This window comes from Chiloscyllium plagiosum, chromosome 2, assembly GCF_004010195.1.
Source record: "Chiloscyllium plagiosum isolate BGI_BamShark_2017 chromosome 2, ASM401019v2, whole genome shotgun sequence".
Taxonomy (NCBI): domain Eukaryota; kingdom Metazoa; phylum Chordata; class Chondrichthyes; order Orectolobiformes; family Hemiscylliidae; genus Chiloscyllium; species Chiloscyllium plagiosum.
Window position 1 is genome coordinate 137,144,992 of NC_057711.1, and position 14,981 is coordinate 137,159,972.

General features: G+C 39.5%; 1 protein-coding gene across 4 annotated transcripts in view; it reads left to right on the forward strand.

Moving 5' to 3' along the window:
* Positions 1-14,981, forward strand: part of cdkn2a/b (cyclin-dependent kinase inhibitor 2A/B (p15, inhibits CDK4)) — a 65,917-nt gene that overhangs the window by 32,421 nt on the left and 18,515 nt on the right. For 2 of the 4 annotated variants that reach the window (XM_043718884.1, XM_043718892.1), the window contains exon 2: positions 5,490-5,592. The exons of 1 other annotated variant lie outside the window; for it this stretch is intronic. The gene's annotated coding sequence lies outside the window, so the exon portion shown is untranslated. Of the gene's footprint in view, positions 1-5,489; positions 5,593-7,259; positions 7,355-14,981 lie in introns of those variants that run through there. One more of the 4 variants, XM_043718916.1, reaches the window with a different exon arrangement.

Sequence of the window (14,981 nt, forward strand, 5' to 3'; positions counted from 1 at the left end):
GATGTGGGTGCATGTGAAGGAGGGAGCTTGATGAATTTGCTCCAGCAGCAGTAAAGGAATGAAGATCTCGTTCCATGTAAGGATTGTACGCAGGTTGATTTGAAATTTGCAAGTGATGGTGTTTCTGTGTGTTCTTCTAGTTGCCAGAGATCATGGGTGTGGAAGGTGAAAGAAATCTTGGCAAATTGCTGCACTATGTGAAGTAGATTATATGGACAATTGTCACTGTATGCCAAAGATTGAACATTGAAGGTGGTGGATGGGATTCCCACCATGCTGATGTTGAACTTCTTGCTGGAGCTGTTCACATCCAGGAAAGTGAAGAGGATTCCACACACCCCTGATTTGTGCCTTGCAGATAGAGGACACAGCAGGGAATCAAAAAGTGATTTACTCAATGTAGGATTCCCAGTGTCTTGCCTGCTCTTGTGGCACAAGGGGATGGTTCAGTTAAATTTCTGGTCAGTGGTAATCTCCAGTATATTAATGGTGTGGCATTCAGTAATTCTTATACCATTGAATGCCAAGAGGAAATGGTTAGAATCTCATCTGTGGAGATGGTCATTGCCTGGCACTTGTGTGTCACGTATGTTATGAACCTGTTGTCAGCCCAATCTGAATGTTTTCCATGTCTTGCTGCATATAATAGAGACTGCTTCAATGTCTGATGAGTTGCAATCATACTATTATGCAATCATTAGTGATCACTCCCACTTCTGAAGTTATGACAGAGAGGAAATCAATGATGAAGCAGTTGAAAGTGCTTCAGGTTCGGACACCACACTGAAGTGCTCTCCAGCGAAGTCCTGATATTGAGATTAATTGCCTCCAAAAATCACAACCATCTTCAACAGTGCTAGATGCGATTCCAGCCATTTGGTAGTTTCCCCCCAACTCTTATTGACTTCAACTTTACCAGAGCTCCTGGATTTCACACCACAGTTAAACAATGCCTCAATTTAAGAGCAGTCACTCTCACTTGAGTTCAGCCTTTTGTCCATGTTTAGATCAAAAACCTTGCAGCATCAACTGGACTGGGTATGGTTTTACGTTGTCCAGTACTTCCATTAGTACTATGTGGTTATCCTGTTTTATTCTAATTTGACATTTGCACAGTGGTTTGATAAAGCTGAGTTTCAAAAGGTAGCGAAGAATCACATTCAGTCAAATTTGACCAGATGAGGAAAGCTGACAGATCTCTTTTCCTGAGCAGCTTTAGTTAACCTTCAGATTTTCTGTAATAAGCCAGAAGTTATATGGTCACAATTACAGATACTCACTTTTTTAATTCTAGATTTATTAAACTAATTGAATTTAAATTCCCTCAGCTATCATTGTGGGATTCAAACTAATTTTTCCAGATCATTCGTTGCTGTTAAAACAAAAATTAAGTTAAGATGTTTAGAATAGATCAGGTTTTTTTTAATTCGTTAATAGAATTTGGACATCATTGGCTAGGCAGCATTTAGGAACCACACTAATTGCCCAGAGGCCAGTTATGAATCAACCACATTGCTGTGGGTCTGGAGTCACATATAGGTCAGACCAGATAAGGATGGCAGTTTTCTTCCTTAAAGGAGAATGAATAGTGAACCAGATGGGTTTTAAAGAAAAAAATTAACATTGAAATAATGAAAGAAGAAATGAGGAACTAAGTAAGCAAACTGATACGTAACATTTTCAACTTTAAATTTGATTTAAAATTGCTGTGTGGATCTTTTTCTGGTTTGAATGAATGGCTGTAACAAAATAATAAAAAAGCTTTATTGCTAATATTTGTTCAGGTAAAATTATGTGAACTAAAAAAACCTTAAGAAACCGATCATGCAGGAGTAGAAAATATTCCTGTATTAGGCTTCCAACAGTTAGTCTGGTTATACCCAATCAGGGTAGGTTGTGAAGCACAAGTTTATAACATTTCTTCCTTTTTGTATAAAACATTTCTGAGTCATTGAGTGGAAACTGTAGATGCAGCAAATGTCAGCCACAAGTAATTTTGTTAATTATTCAATTTTTCAAGGAACACAGACATTGCAGTGAGTGATTTTTCTCCTTTCAAAGTGCTGATTCTTTGAATCCTAACGTTCAACTAACCTATACCTGCCCATACATGTCACAAAATGCAGATGGGAAATATCAGTTAGCCCAATAGCTAGTCTCCTCAGAAATGGAGAGTCTTCTTACCCCCACCAATGCCTTTCTTACTCCCACCAACTCTAAATTCCACTTACCCCCTGTAACTATGCTTTGAATGTGGTGATTTTTAACGTCAGCGTGCTGTAGCCAATTTTGCAGGTGACGCAAAAATAGACAGGAAGGCAGGTTGTAAGAGGGACGCACACAGTTTACAGAGCGCTATCGATAGGTTGAGTAACTGGGCAAAACATTGGCACGTGCAGTATGATGTGGGAAATGTGAAGTTGTTCATTTTGGAAGGCAAAACAAAAGAATGGAGTACAAATTAAAAGAAGTAAAGTGTAGCACACAGGGACTTGGAGGGACTTGCACATAAAACACAGAAAGCCAGCGCACAGATACAGCAAGTTACCAGGAAGGTTAATGGAATGTTGGCCCCTATTTCAAGGCACTTTAAGCCTTGGACTACTAAAAGCTAGTTTGATCTCTTATTTAAGCAAAGGTATTATTTCAATGGAGGCATTTCAGTGAAGGTTCAATAGGATTATTCCCAGTATGGAGGGATTGTCTTCTGAGCAAAGGCTGAGATTCTACTCCCTGGAATTTAGAAGAATGAGGTGTGGTCTCATTGAAAGATATAGGATTGTTAAGGGGCTTCACAGGGCAAACACTGAGAGAATGCTTCACCTCATGGGAGAGTTTAGGACCAGCGGGTATAGTTTCAGAATTTAGGGGCACCAATTTAAGACTGAAATTAGGAGGAATTATTTCTCACAGATGGTTGTGAGACTTGGAAATTCCTTGCTACAGAGAACTGTGGAAGCAGAGTCCTTGTGTATGTTTAAGTCTGAGATAGATAAATTGTTGGGGTAAATTCCTGCAGATGCTGAATCTGTACTGAAACAAAAAAGTGCTAGAAATCACAGCAGGTCAGGCAGCAGTCACAGAGCGAAAGAAAGCTAACGTTTGGAGTCTAGATGACTCTTCATCAGAGCTAGTTAGATTGTTGATCAGGAGGAAAATCAATGGTTACAGGCAGAGCATAGAAAGTGGACATGAGGGATGTTGAATCAGCTATAATTCTATTGAATAATGCAGTCACAGCTTGAGGGGCTGAATGGCCTGCTGCTGTTCCTGTCTCTTATGGTAACATTGCATTATCTTCTTTCTGTTCAGCTGGAAAATGTTTTACATAATAACTATGATCTGAAAGTAGACTATGAATTTGGTTAATTATAGCTCATTAGCTCTTGAATGATATTTATCTCCAATAGCCAAACTTAAATAATAAAATTTATAAAGGCAATTGATAAAGACTGATTTACATGTTGTTCTTTCTGGTAAGAGTAGGGAAGGATACTTCTTTATACTAAATAAACTATTGATAATGAATTTGAAAAGATGTCTCAAACCAATAATTATTTATTATTTCAATAATAAAACTGCACAGCCAGTTCATTGTTACATTTTGCTGAACTATTTTAAAAATGTTTTTAGAGTTTGATGGGCCAGAGAAGATTTAATTAACTATCAGGAGTTATCAATATATTTCAAATAAATTCAGTAAAAATTCTAATATTCATTTACTTCTTAACCTTTACTGACCATATGTTTAAAAGCTCTCAAAACAAACTCAAGTCTTAATCATCCTAATTGTTCAATATTATAAATTGGCATGATAAGATTGCGGTATATATAAAAAAAGGTTAAGATTGAATTGGTAGCAAATACTGTTCCTTCTCAGTTTACTTTTTTTAGTTATCTCAAAATCTTGAAGAAAGCTTTGGCAAGTTCAATAGCTAATGCAAAAAATTGAAACAATGTTGCTAAAAGTTAGCACTGTGTGTAGATTTCCTCATATAATCAGGTTAATTGAATGAGTGTATCTATGCTATATTTTATGGATGTTTGGTTAAATATTCATTTAATCAAATAATTTATGAAGGAAGGCATATTGCCACCAATCTCAAATGCACCTTAGTGTGGGCAGCATGGTGGCTCAGGGTCCCAGGTTCGATTCCAACCTTGGGCAACTGTCTGTGTAGAGCTTGTACGTTCTGTGTCTACATGGGTTTTCTCCCACAGTCCAAAGATGTGCAGGTCAGGTGAATTGGCCATGCTAAATTGCCCATAGTGTTAGGTGCATTAGTCAGTGGGACTGGGTGGGTTACTCTTCGGAGGGTTGGTGTGGACTTGTTGGGCTGACGGGCCTGTTTCCACACTGTAGGTAATCTAACATCTAATCGAAGTATTAGAAAGTCACTACAGGACTGGAGAAAAGAGACTGCCATCAGTCCATTACAATTGCAGTTTACTTCAAATTGAACATTTACCCAACAACTTGCAATGTGTTTATAGTTCTTTCATTATCTAACATTACCCTAAAATGTACGTAAAATGATAATTAGTGTGAGATCATGGGCACTACAAACAAATGATAAATTATCTATGCAACGGTTTAATATCAAAGATAAAACTGAGTACCATACTAAGAAATAAACCTCTAAAGTACTAAACAAACACAGAGAATGTCAACAATTCTGACAGCATCTGTGGAGAGGGAAACAAGGTTAATGTTCAATGTATAGTATGAGTTTTCTTCAGAACTAAAGAATGTTTATGACTCTTATGTCAAGTGGATTATGTTATTAATGCAATATGTAAGGTACATACGTAAGCTCTTTGTGTACAGAAAGAACATGTACACACAATGTCCCTGTTCCAAATCATGTCCTGCATAAGTAAAAACTGTGGTTGGGCCTTTGCAACTACATAGACTAGAATGTGGAACAGCAAAGTACAGGATCAGGCCCTTCAGCCCACTATGTTGTGGTGAACATGACACCAAATTGTGGCGAACAGTAATCCCTTCTGCTAGCCCTTAGTCCATATCCCTCCATTCCTTGCATATTCATGTGTTTGCATGGTGTAATGTAAGATTCAATGTTTTTCTTCCTATGCCAAGCCTGTACAGAACTGCTTTAGAAACCTGTGTGTATATATAAATATTTTTGTTTATGATTAAAATATATTATTGCAAAACAAAATCAAATTGGTGACAGTCATTTACTTGTTCATTTCTAGAGGCAGTGCTTTGACCCATCAGTGAGAACCCTGCTTGGGTTAAAATTTAAACAAAGCTGTTCATTCTGCATGGCAACACCTCTACCAATCAGAGGCCACTTGCCAATCAGTCATCCTCTCACACATGTTGGCTTTCCTTACATTGCTATTCTCCCAATGAGTGGAAGGTGAAACATGACTAAATGTGCCTTTTTCAGCAATATTATGATGAACAAAAATAACGTTTAAGTCCAGGTGTAAACAGGAATGTTATTTTTTACATCTTCCAGTGCTTTGCTGATGCAGTCCTGTAACCAAATCCAAAGAGATACTTTCACTCTTATACTCCGGGGAGCAGCCTGATCGTTTGAAGGACGCACAATTTGCATGAAGGTACATCTTATGTTCAAGATATTACAGTTGTCAAATATGTTATCTATTCAAAACAAACCAGACCGGTACTACACAATATGGTTAGATTAGAGAAAACCAGAATTGAAAACGCAATGAGTTTTCTCAACTGATTTCACTACAATACAGTCATTACAGTAAATGCATTTGACCAAAAGGGTTAGATGACTTTGTACCACGTGGTAGGTTGTCTCATTTAATGTGTGAAATTAAGTTGCCTTTTCTAATTCTTGTTACATTTAATGCATCTAGTGTTGAAACATATGTTTGACAATAACCTTTTAAAGTTTGAACACCGTTGGAGCATTTCTGAAGCAAAGCTGAAAGGTGGAAAAAAGATGATTGTGTTGTCTTTGTGACTTGCGCACCACATCAATCTGTGCTCTTGCACACCATTTTTGGGGTTAGCTTGCCTTATAACATGAAAGTTCAGAAACTAGAAACTGCTGCTGAGAACTTCTTCAAAAGCAAGAAGCTACAGTGATCATGCCGGGATAAACAAAGATGGTGTGGGGTGGGGTGGAAGAAGAAAAATAAATTGTGCAAATAATGGAATAGTTACTGAGCTATCGTACAAGATCTAGGACTTTTGCAAGCTGTTTAAAGAAAAATGAAGAGGGTTTTAGGCAGAGCGATTTCAAGCTCTGAGGCAGGAGGTTCTGTTACCAAAAAGTTGGACAATAGTGCAGGAATGTATAAAAGAGAGCAGGACAAATGTGAACCTGGGGGAGTTTGGATGGATTGTTAGCTGTGCAAGGCCCATAATAGAGCAGCGGGGGAAAGTGAGGACTGCAAATGCTGGAGATCAGAGACAAGAGTGTGGTGCTGGAAATGCACAGCAGGTCAGGCAGCATCCGAGGAGCAGGAAAATCAACTTTTCACATTCCTGATGCAGGGCTGATGAAGTACGTCGATTCATCAACATTCCTGAAGAAGGGCTTATGCCCGAAACGTCGACTCTCCTGCTCCTCGGAAGCTGCCTGACCTGCTGCGCTTTTCCAGCGCCACACTCTCGACCATAATAGGACAGCGTGTAGTGGGACCACATACCTTGCTTTTCCGGAAGCGGTCCCATATTTGAGCCCAAGCTCGAACAGCCAAGCATTACCTTTAAAATTTAGCAAACTGCCCCATATTTTCTGCTTCCGGATATCCATTGCATTTCATAAGACCTGATGTCACCCAATGCCCTCTGTTCGTAAAACTCATCTATGGGTACACATGTGTATAATGTGATATCGTGGTAGCACTCAAACATAATGAAAATCTGCAAAAAAAGGTTTGTGGTGAAATAAGCTGATTAAGAGTGGTGTCAAACTGAACGATCAAGGGTTTAGCACTACTGGTATAAAATAAATCAGGCCAGAAGTTCGGAAATATTTTTTTAAGCGCTAAGGCTGTCTGATAAATGAGACGATTAGAATTTGAGAGAAAACTATCAACAATATACCAAACCAGACAGGAAGAGCTTCTATGTGCATATAAGAAGGAAGAGGCAGTTCAGTTAAATTTTGAGAGGAAGGGACTGGGGAATTAATAACAGGAAAGGAAGTGGCAGTGACTTGCACAAATATTGTGTATCAGTTTACAAGATAGAAGTTTTTTTTAAAAAAAGTACCCCAGCAATAATAAATAAGCAAGGAATAAATGGGAGGGAGGAATTGCAAATACCGCCGATCGGTTGATCTTGAAGAGTTCTGACGGATTGCTGTTGAAGTTCCTTCAATCAGAGTCATTTTATCAGGTAACCCACATAAAGAAATACGGTCACTTCAAGAAGGGCTCTTGTGGAGCGGCGGTAGCGTCCCCATCTTTAAACCAGAGAGGAAAGCCAGGTTCAAATCCCACCTGGTACCCAGAGATGTATAGCAGTATTTCCGAGCAAATCGATTAGAAAGTAGCTATGATCAGCCGAGCAGTGCTGTTAATAATCACACAACACCAGGTTATAGTCCAACAGGTTTAATTGGAAGCACACTAGCTTTCGGAGCGTCGCTCCTTCATCAGGTGATAGCGTAGGCCTCAATCCTAACACACAGAATTTATAGCAAAAGTTTAGTGTGGTGTAACTGAAATTATACATTGAAAAATTGATTGTCTGTTGAGTCTTTCATCTGTTTGAATATCATGATTTTTTCACTTCTTTCGTGTGTAAATCACAAAACCTTTTTTTAGAAGTTGCATTTTTTTAAAAGTTACGTTGTTAACAGCTAACCTGAGAAGGCAACCTTTTTAAATTAAACCTGTTGGACTATAACCTGGTGTTGTGTGATTTTTAACTTTGTACACCCCAGTCCAACACCAGCATCTCCAAATCAGTGCAGTTAATGAATGTGTTTGTTTAAAAGAGATTATAACAGTGAATGTAAACACAATCCAGAGGCAGACTGTCAGCATTTCAATTAGACCTTAGGCCTTTGAGTCGAGCAAGCCGGATTAGAAACGGAGACTGTCACCTTTGCAATATTCTGTATCACGCTGCAAAATTGTTTCATAGGAAATGTGGAGAAGAGGCGGGCAGTAGAAGAAATGGTAATGCGATTTATAACAGACTCTTTCTGTGGTTGTAGTGATTCAGTGGTTACAATGAAGTAATGGTGGAGGCTGTCTTGTCTAGTGTAATGCCAGTTTCACCTCACTCTTTTTTTCGTTAGAAACTGGCTTGGGAAAACAAAAGTCTTATTCTGTCAGTCCTCCTATTTGTAATGTTTACAATTTTTGACTGTTTTATACTGTCAACTGAAAAGATATTTTAAATATCAAACCAATAAAGGAACATCTAGATATTTTCTTTTTAATGCAAAGTGTGACTTAATAACACATTGGAAAGTGTTAATAACTTTGGAAACAACGACATACAAGTTTGTAAATAAAATGCTAGTTTTACTTACTCTGAAAGACTGCTATAAAGTCTAAACCTTACTCAAAAACTGACTGACATAGAATTATAGTCATGCAGCAGAAGAGACCATATATTATATCAGATTGTGCTGGATGTTTGATATTGGATGTCAGTGATCGTTTTACATCCCTGCCGCTTTTACCAAACATGTCCTCTGTACAGTGAGTCTGATTTCAGACCGTCTATCCATTTCAGAACTTCATTCTTTTAAACCTGCCTCGGTCAAAACGTGATTCAATCGGCGGTGAGGAAGAATGAAATCTCTTTACTCTTGCCATGAGTCATTTTGGAGAGTCTAGCGTCAGCGGAGAAATGTCGAGTTAAATGTATAGACAGTTCGATCCTACAGTTTGTAAATCGAGAAATTAACACCACTTCTTCGAATAACATTCAAAACATCCCGTGCTCAGTCCCAGTTTGGAAGGACTTCTGACTGGACAATGGTGCTTCTGCAATCTAAAAACACTGTATTCTCTGTAAAAGCCCAACATGTAAACATACAGCATTGGGCAAGAGAATTAATTCAATGTAGTTGTTACAAAACATATTAATATGCCCTATAACAATTTCTGTAAGAGAACCTGGAAACATCCATCGCTTTATAGTTAAATAATTCTTATGCTTTGAAACAATTAATATGATTAAAATATAATTCCACATAGAAGGAGAGTGGTCTGTGTCTAGCTCGTTGCATCATCTTGAACACTGGGTTAAATTTTCCTCTGTGACTCTAATCTGTTATGCTGTGTATTTCGATACAAGGTCGGTGCAAGCAGTACAGGCGATTTCCTGAAACAGTCTCAAGCCGACAGAAAAGAGGTTGCTTATTGGACAGCAATTATGAAGCCTTTTGCAATAGATATGTCAAAATTATTCTTGAAATGCAAGGGTCAAATTACTAGGAGACATTATACAGTCTGGGCTTGCAGGCTGTGGGGTTTGGTTGGTTAGGGAGTTGGTTTGAAAAAAAAAGGCTGTCAATACGTTATGGGAGTTGTTGCTGCTTGGAAAGTCCCGGCTAGGGACAGGGCGCAAATAATTACAGTCTGACCTTGGAAGAGTGAAATCTTAGGGCGAAGGAGGTCTAAGTTTGGAATGCTGTTCCATAAAGCCGCCTGAGTCCTGCTGACATAGGGCTGTTTGTAGATGTGTGTGTGTGTGTGTGTGAGAGAGAGAGAGAGAGAGCTGGTGCTGCTGGTTTAACCTCAGGGTCACCATCTCTCAGATGAGTTGAGAAGGAGAGTTCTCCATGGTAACCTCAGTATCACTCCGCGTTGCAAACCAGCCGTCCAGCCAAATGAGCCAACCGACGGTTGATGCACGTGTTTGTTTTGGAAACATCTTAATCACCGGAAGCTATGAAGGAAAGGCGCAAACTTAAATCGCAGATCAGCCCTGAAAGCCGGGGTTTTATTATCGTCTCTGTGTCCCTGTGATACTGTATAAATATAAATTCGGACCGTTTATTATTTGGGAGGGGAAGAGGGAGAACCGTTATTGTTATAAAACGTGCACAGAATCATGACTTTAACAGCTCTGCTTTTGAGGCGTGCACTCTTCAACTGAGAAAGGGGATACCCTGAATTGGGCTTTCTAGATATTAAAATATCTATTGAAGAACGTGGTCGTGAAATTGACAGCAGAAAACCCCGCGTGTGAGGCACCAGCCGCGTGTGTCAGACCGAAAGGCAGCCCGAACACCGCACTCTTGTTATTAAACTTCGATTTCACGTAAAGGCCGTATAAAATTGGCAGGAGTTTATATTTTAAAAAAAAACAGGCACAACTGCGTCGCAGTGTTTCTGGTCAGTTAGTGACTGAACCCCGAAGAGATGCCCATTGAAAGGGTTATCTAAGCCAGGAATTCTGCTCGCTTCAACCTTGTCCCCCACATTTACCGAGGCAATCTGATCAGAATTTCAGAATTAAAAACTAAAGGTGTGTGTGTGTGTGTGGGGGGGGGGGGGGGGGGTAGTGGATAAGTCTTCCATCTTGTTAAACTTGTAAAATACGGGAGTCATTTTGAGGAGGAAGTGTCAGGTCAAAAGGAAGGACCGATCCTATTTCAATTTTCAAACTTTACCATCAACGCGATGTCTTGACATGATATCAGAACCAGAAACACGGGTTTAAACATTAAACTATCTGAACTACCTGAATCCCTACACTGTGGAAACAGGCTCTTCGGCCCAACAAGTCCACACTTACCCTCTGAAATGTAACCCACCCAGACCTATTCCCTATCCTATCACCCTACATTTACCCCTGACACCTACGCCAAACCGACACATCCTTGGAAACTGAGGGCAATTTAGCATGACCAATCCACCTAACCTACACATCCTTGGGCTGTGGGAGGAAATCGGAGCACCCGAAGGAAACCCACGCAGAAACAGAGGGAGAATGTGCAAACTCCACACAGACACGGTCCCTGGCGCTGTGAGGCAGTACTGCTAACTGCTGAGCCCCCCGCGCCGCCGTTTCTATCGAGGTAATTTCTATTAGCACTGATGCAAAAATAAGTTTCGTCTTTTATTTCTTAAACTATAGGTGAACAGTCAAAATACAGACTAGCATGTTAAAATCGCAGTAAATTATACCATGCATCTCGGACTCCGTTTGAAAAACACTTTAATCGCTAATTTTAGAAATGAAACTCCGATAGATTGATATTAATAAATCAAATGGGTATTATAGGGGAATCTCAGAACATGTTTTGCAGAATGTATCCAGGTCAATCATGATTAACCAACACAGGTAAGTAAATAAAGCTGGTGCTCGCCTGCCTCTCTGCTCACTTCCTGTTAATGGACAGCTAGCAAAACCGTTATTGCTTTAACGCAATGTGTAACGGCATAGAAGTGCCCAGAGTATGGGGATTTTTTGGTACATTTTCCTCACTGGTAAAAAGCCGGATTCAGTATTTTTTAAATTTCGTTTCTGAATATTAAAATGATCGAGGATTTGCAGTCATTTTCATACTCTCGGTCGGTTACAGCTAAACGCTGCTCAAAGAAATGCCTGCTCATTGCATTAGATTAGAGAAGTGAGATGGGTCACATCAGTAAGTTGTCCATGGCATCAGCACAGTCGTTTCCTTTGAATCAGGGAGCTGTATCACTGCTCCCCTGCAATGTTAGAGCAATTTAATATTGACCCCAAGCATGGTTAGGGTGTGAATGCAGACGACAATATCTGTTGAGGCATGGGGAACATTTTTGTCTCACAATATATGGGATTGTCAAAGTCGGTAAACAGCATTTAGGGAGAGAGAATATGATTTTAAACAAATCTCAAACAAGACACTCTCCAGGCCATCGGGAAAATAATATAAGTTGCTTTTTTTTTGTCCCCGTAAGTATTTGAAGTAAATCACTACACTAACTTAAAAGTCAACTATGAAACTGCTGAGACTTTCAAAATGAACATTTGCAGATGTTGTGATTCAGATAGTCATAGAGTCACACAATGCCGATACAGATCCCTCGATCTAACCAGTCCATGCCGAGCATAATCGCAAACAAAACCAGTCCCGCTTGCCTGCTCCTGCTCCATGTCCCTCTTAACTTTTCCTATTCATGTATTTATCCAAATGTCTTTTAATCATTGTAATAGTACCTGCACCCCCACTTCCTCATGAAGTTGATTCCACACTGGCACCACCCTCTGTGTAAAAACAAATGCCTCATATCTTTTTTAAACCTCTCTTCTCTCACCTTAAACGTCTGAACCCTAGTTTTGAAAATCCCCATTTTAGGGAAAAAGTAAACTACCACCAACTCTATCTATACCCATCATTTTATAAACTTCAATCAGATCTCAACCTCCCAGGCTCCAATGAAAAAGGTCCCAGTCTATCCAGCCTATCGTTACAACTGTAACCTTCTAAATCCGGCAACATCCTGATAAATCTCTTCTGAACCCTCTCGAGTGAAAGGGAACGCATTGGTGTATGTTCAAGCATCATGAAAGTCAGTAGTTATTGCTGCTTTTAAAGCCTGAATCTGGGCGCTTTTCAATTTCAGTGTCAGACAGAAGAAAATCAGGAACAAAGAGTGACGGCCCAGTAAAACAGGATACAAGCTATTGGTAAGGTAAATTTTAATGGGAATATCTAGAAAATTCAAAAGTCTGAGCTGGGACTTTTTTTCACTGGAGCACAGGAGTTTGCGAGGTGACTTTATAGAAGTTTATAAAATCATGAGGGGTATAGGTAGGGTTAATGGTAGTTGTCTTTTCACTAGGATGGGGATTTCAACACTAGGGGGCACATATTTAAGATGAGAGGAGAGATTTTAAAAAAGCATGAGGGGCATTATTTTTTACTCAATGGCTGGTGTGTGGAATGAACTTTCTGAGGAAATGGTGGATGTAGGGACAGTTACACCCTTTAAAAGGCATTTGACTAAGTACCTGAATAGGAAATGTTTGGAGGGGTATGGGATAAGAGCTGGCAGGTGGGACTAGTTTAGTTTGGAATTATGAGTAGATTAGATTCCCTACAGTATGGAAACAGGCCCTTCGGCCCAATAAGTCCACACTGACCCTCAGAAGAGCAGCCCATCCAAACCCATTTGCCCACCCTATAATTACCCCTGACTAATGCACCTAACACGATGGACAGTTTAGCATGACCTATTCACCTGACCTGCACATCTTTGGATTGGCATGGACTTCCGTTCGGCATGGACTGGTTGGATCGAGGGGTCTGTTTCTGTGCTATGACTATCTGAACCACGTCATCTGCAAATGCTCATTTTGTCTCTGAAGTACAACTCACAACCATTTTGTTTCTATATTGTGGACTCGGAGAAAAAATAGAGAAGTCGGTGAGGTAAACAAGATGACAAGGCCTGTTGAGTATTTCCACTAATATATGTGGAGGAATTTAAAATGTGAGGTCTATACCTGCATTCTGATGAAAGATAGTGAGCCTCAAACCTTCATTTGTTCTTTCACACATATCTCCAGAGCTGCCGATATTTTCAGCATTTTTTGCTTTTAACTCGACTATCTGAATCACAACATCTGCAAATGTTCATTTTGAAAGATAGTGAGCCTCAAACCTTCATTTGTTCTTTCACACATATCTCCAGAGCTGCCGATATTTTCAGCATTTTTTGCTTTTAACTCAGATTTCCTGTAACAGCTGTAATTTGTTTTTGTGTGTGCTTTGAATTGAAATATTATTATGGTTCTCGAGATCTGCAGTAATTTGCAAGCATACCGTTTTCGATGTGAACATTACCGGATTCTGCACTACAGATTACAGGTTTGCACACTAGAAACATCCAGTCAATATTATTTTTTTATAAATTGTCGAGGACTATGTGAAAAATAAAACGCTATTTATTTACATTACAGATTTGTATTGCTCCCCAAGGAGATCATGCTAGTGACAATATCCAGGCACTGAGCTCTAGTCCATAAGACCATAAAAAAAAGGAACAGGGTAGACCATTCAGCCCCCGAGCCTGCTCTGCCATTTCATGATCTGATGATCCTTAAGTTCACATTTGATTCCCCTACTGATTAAGAATCTACCTAACTCAGCCTTAAATAAATATACACAAGGACTGTGGTCTCACTGGTCGTTTTGGCAAGGAGTTCCAAAGAATCTCAACCCTCAGAACTGAAATTCCTCCTCATTGGTGCCCCTTTATTCTGAGACTATGCCCCCAGCGCTAAACTCTGCTACGAGGGAAAATATTCTGACAGCATTTGTCCTGTTTTAAGCCCCTTTAGAATCCCTCCATACCTGGGATTATCCTACTGAACCTCCTCTGAACTACCTTAAATGAAATCAGACATTTTCTCAAATGAGGGGACAAACCTGCTCACAGCACACCAGATGCAGTCTCACCAACACCTTGTACATTTGCAGTGAAGATTTCCTTATTTTTACATTCTAAACCCCTAGGAATAAGGCCCAACATTCCATTAGCCTTCCTAATTATCTGCTGCCCCTGTGTGCTGGCACAAGTACTCCTTCGTCCTTTTATGTTGCAGCTTTCTACAGCTTTGTTCCATTTAGATAATATTCTGTCCTTTTTTTCTCCCTTCCAAAATGAACAACATCACATTTTCCCAGATCGTACTCCATTTGACAACGTTTTGCCCATTTACTTAACCTATTAATATCCATCTCGCAAACATGTACTTCCTCGCACAGTTTGAGTTAGGAGTTTGAATTAGCCAGTTGTGTATGGTTTTTTTTGTTAATGGCTGTCTACCGAATAATTCGAAAGCCTAGCTTTCCTGCACTTGCAATACTCTCGCGTGTTCCATGCATTTGCAGCTTTGAGCAAGAATATAAGCAGTAATAGTATCTCTTGGCACTTAAAATGTACGGTGGTCTTTATCAAACATAATGAAAGCTTACTTTCAGCTTAAAGGACCTCCGTGCATATTTTAAACTTTCATAGTGTCAAACTTAGCTTCGGAATTTAAATCTAATTGAGTAATATTG